Genomic DNA, 4,741 nt, shown 5'->3' on the forward strand with positions numbered 1-4,741 from the left:
AGCTTTCCTTAAAGACTGTCAAAATCATAAGGGATCCACTTCTAAACTCTCTTTATCATGTTTTTAATATGAAAATAAATTCGACTAAATTCCGTCCAAACCTGACTTGACCCATGTTAGCACATTTTGGGTCTGAAACTGACCTGAACCCAACAAAAGTCTGTTCTTGCTCAAGGATACCTCATTCATGTGCTGCTTTCCGGTCCCTAACCTCCAGCCCATGACTGCCCCCAATATAGAGCAGCACCTAGCAGAGGATGGTTTCGATCCATCGACCTCTGGGTTATGGGCCCAGCACGCTTCCACTGCACCACTCTGCTAGCTCATGATTGTCTTTGTGGAGAGGTGTGAATTGCTTTTACAGCAGGTGGTTCCCATCTGTCTGTTTGTTGCTCGCTAGCAGCTCAACACAGAGTTAAAACACTTCATACTCAGAGAGCCAACAGAGTCCAGTCAATCTGATGAAGGACAGTTTATTTGACCACATTAACTTATAAAAAAGTACAGTAGAATCAACATCACCAGCACACTTGTTTTAACATAATAAAGCATTGAGTAGCCACACTAGGCACTGGATAATAACTACAAGTATACAGGGCTGCTAAAAGTAGAGATATTTGAAATGATTAAACAGCTGACACACATAAATGCACTTTCTTTTGTGTAATATGAGTGTTTCTTTTGAGCTGATACGCACTTACTGTCCAGAAAAATGGACTAAATCTTTTGTACAGTTCTGTAGGTTCATTGGTCATTTTTAGATAGTAAATGAAACAATAGTAAATACAATATAATGTACATTTTCACACTCTGAATGATGTTGTTTACATCTCAAAGATTCAATTATGCAGCAATTGTGAAAATTGGACTTCTTTGAGATTGAAGATGCATTCATTTAAACGTAGGCGTGTCCACATTTGACAGGTACCGTATTGTTCTTTAATCACAGTGTCAGTGCACTCACGGCGAGCTAGATTATATCCTACGAGCACTCTGGATCGCTACCATTTCCTCATTTCTTTTTCTAAACACAACATTCACCCTGCATAAATCAGAAATTACAGCTGATGGTCCATGCTGATGGTTCGCCACCCGCCCCCTACGACCTGACAGATTATCCCTGAAGAATAGCGATAATTAACGGGTTAGGGACCCTGCTAGATCAGGTGTACATCACACGGCAGCTTTCATATTCATCACAGTGGAAAAGGCAGCAAGAATAATTTTGCAGTGTGCGAGAGATCTGCAGTAGAGAGTCATCATTCATAAGGGGTTGGAGGGGTGGAGGGTGGGGGGAAGGGTTGGCAGACGTACGCCCATGGCATCAGAAATCACATCTGCAATATTTCACTGGAGACACACTGTACTGTATGTAGCATTGCCTCAGATGTGCCAGTATCACTCGTGTGGCAACAGGGATTTAGTGGCGGTTTCAGTTGGAACAATTTCACAGGCACGGTATAGGCCCTGTGAGTAACACTGAAACATGCATGCTCCACTAATGAGTTAGCAGGGATTACAGCCAGGGATTAATCCAGACCAGAGGTTTCATTTAAAGAGATGGCGCTGATGAATCAGCCTGCTGACCGCACACAGGTGCTAGCAGGCTTGATAGCTCAGTAGCAGATATGCAAGGCATAGGCCCTTTGCTTATATCAACCATAGTCTATTTCAGCTGTTATGGGGTCTGGCAATAAGTTGTTATTGGGTTGGAAAATTTGGTCCGAACCTAAATATAAAGCGTAAAATTCCTGTCAAAGCCCAAACCAGCACATGGCATCACATTTTGAGTCCAAACTCAGCCCAGGCCCAAGACAATTCTGTCCAAAACCACCTCGACTCTTCATTACATTCTGAAGCAAAAACCGACCCAAGCCCAAATTCTGTCTAAATCAGGGTAATGATAATTTAGAAATTTCATTTTTGGTTAGTTTTGCATTTTGCAGCTTTTGATTCAAGTTTAGTTTCGGTTACTTCTAAAGATGATCCATCCATCCATCCATTTTCTAAGCCGCTTCTCCTGCTTCTGGAGCCTATCCCAGCAGTCATTGGGCGGAAGGCAGGATACAGGTTGCCAGTCCATCGCAGCTTCTAAAGATGAATTATGTTTTATTTTTATAAATTTTTATTTTATTTTTAGTAATAAGGAATAGTTTTAGGTTAGTTTTTATTTAGTTTTAGCTGTAGTCTTTATAAATTTTTTTTAGCAGCTTTCCTTTCCTGTCAAACACATTTTAAACTCTCTTTATCATGTTTTGGGTCCGAAACTAAATTCTGTCAAAATTCTGTCCAAACCCAACTTGAACCACAATATAGTGTTTTGAGTCCACATTCAACCCAAGCCTGACAAAGTTCTATTTGAACTTGACCTGAACTAAGTTGGACAAAATTCTGACCAAATCAAAGTTATTTAAGTTTCAAAATTCTTTTTTATTTAGTTTTGCATTTTGATTTCAATTTAATTTCACTCACTTTTAAGGGTGATTTTAAAAAAAAAACAGTTTTACTTTGGTTTTTATTCAGCTTAAGTTGTAGTCTTTAGTTTTTAGCAGCTTTCCTTAAAGACTGCCAAACACATATGGGATCAACTTCTAAACTCTCTTTATCACGTTTTGAATCCAAAACTAAATTCCGACTAACTTCCGTCCAAACCTGACTTGAACCACATTATAGTGCTTTGGGTCTGAACTCGATCCAAGCCTGACAAAATTCTTTCTGAGCCCAATCTGAACCACGTTACTACATTTTGGGTCTGAACCTGACCTGAACCCAACAAAAGTCCCCAAACCAAATCCAACCCAAACCATATTAGTACTTAACTTCACTTAAAGCCTGTATCAAAGTGTAATATGTAGGTATAGTTATAAGTGTTTACAATGATTTTATGAATTCATATATTCTTGCTTTATAGTGTCACCCATGTAATTGTAACTACTTAAAAGCAGTTACAAAAGTCAATGCTTGGCATTATAAGGCAATAGGCATTTCACATAATCCCATATTAAATTCTTTTAAAGTTCTTTTATTTTCAATTTTCTATCATATTTAGCAGTTACAGATGCTGCAGCCTACTCTCCCCGACCCTACTTCCCTTGTCCCTGCCTGACATGCAATTTTATTTGCAAGGCTGAATAAGGTGCAACAGCTCTTCGACGGTGGGACGGGTGCCAAAAAAGCAGTTATATGTAAAAGCACGCTCAAACTTAAAGAAGTGCAAGACAAACAGCAGGCGCTGCGACATATGGTGACTTGTGGAAGGTCTACTGGGAAAACGCCACAAAATACCCATCACCCAAACACACAACACACTCATTTTTATTGCTTTTTGTACTTCTACTTACTGCTAATCCTTGTTAGTGCTAAATATGGCTTCGTCATTATATGCTGCGATATTGCGGCGATAAAGTTTGATCAAGTCTCAAACTACTTTCAAAGCGAAAGATAAAGTGGCAGTGGCTGTGGTCAGTCTCTGTAACAGTATTAGGGAAGCTGGTCTGCAGGGATCCTGATACTGAGGGCTGGCAGAAAGTGCCAAAAGAACTGCAGGGTCGGCTGCGCTCTCCGGCCAAAGGTTGCGCCAAAGTTAATTACTGTGGACTGAACTTATTTTGCCAGCCTTGTGGGATTTCCTGCAGTTTGAAAATAAGGCAGTGACTCGTGAATTTGTGCCTTTTCCTCCTATTTTCTTTCTTTCTTTCTTTCCTCTATTTTCCCCTGCCTAAAGCCTCCACAATAGCTAAAGGTTAAGATGGGTTTTAATCTGCCAGCCCCCCCCCCCCTTCTCCAGTCATTTCATTTCACCTGCAATGTATTCTTTGGACTCGCTCCCCTAAGTCCCACCCCCTCCCCAACTCCCTAATTATTTTTCCTTTGTCTGAAGTAAAAGCTCTGTGGGTCATTACCCTCCTCTTCCACTTTTACCTAAGTCCTAGACCCTAACAGCAGATTCTGGGCTGCTCCAACAAAAAAAAAAAAAAAAAAAATAAGGAGGGGATTAAGTTCGGTGGCTTTGTGAACCATTGACACCTGAAAAGACTTTAAAGCAGGCAGCACTCAGGCCTAAAGAATTTCTCATTTTTGCCTCTCTAATTTGGAGATGGATTTAAGCATACCTCCGGGATTAATCAACCCGACGGCCTCAGCAGTTTCTTTAAAAAAAAAAATAAAATAAATAAAAAACACGGAGCGCTTAAGCGCAACCCTTCAGAGAGAGATGGAACCATGCGGGTGTGAAAAGTGATTTTCTTGAGGGACGGGATACAAATATCCTTATTTGCATTCGGAAAATCCGTCAACTTTATGAAATGTTTAGCAACTGAAGCAGCGCTTGTGTTGATGTCACAGCACAATTTGGCTTTTAATAGGACCGGCAGCTTAAGCAGGGCATTACATCTTTCCTTCCTCTTGAAATTGTCACTCCGTAATCCCTTGGCAAAGAGTAATGCAGCTAGATTAGTGGCCCGGCCCCAGATTTCTGTGCGATCGTTTGAGGGGCCTGAAGAAAGATCGCTGGGATGTTTCCTATGCGATATTCCATAAGTGGCATATATGCATGGCACATTTATCCAGAGTGGACATCTAGCATACGTCTGCGCAGATATTTCTAAATGCAACGATGACCAGTGCAGGAAAACGCTTAGGGATTTAATAACACAGAGCAGACTCTGTCCATCTGGGGGAGTTCAGAGGGGGGGTCATTAATCCGCCTGGATCATATGCACCGCCAGCCATAGTAAGAATG

The 4,741-nt window shown here is 40.9% G+C and overlaps 1 non-coding gene across 1 annotated transcript; it reads right to left on the reverse strand.

Annotated features, from left to right (window-relative positions):
• Positions 1–248: 248 nt before the first annotated feature.
• Positions 249–320, reverse strand: trnam-cau. Its single transcript has one exon. It is a non-coding gene; the product is annotated as a tRNA-Met (tRNA).
• Positions 321–4,741: the final 4,421 nt, after the last annotated feature.

Source organism: Pygocentrus nattereri, chromosome 19, assembly GCF_015220715.1.
Source record: "Pygocentrus nattereri isolate fPygNat1 chromosome 19, fPygNat1.pri, whole genome shotgun sequence".
Classification (NCBI taxonomy): Eukaryota; Metazoa; Chordata; class Actinopteri; order Characiformes; family Serrasalmidae; genus Pygocentrus; species Pygocentrus nattereri.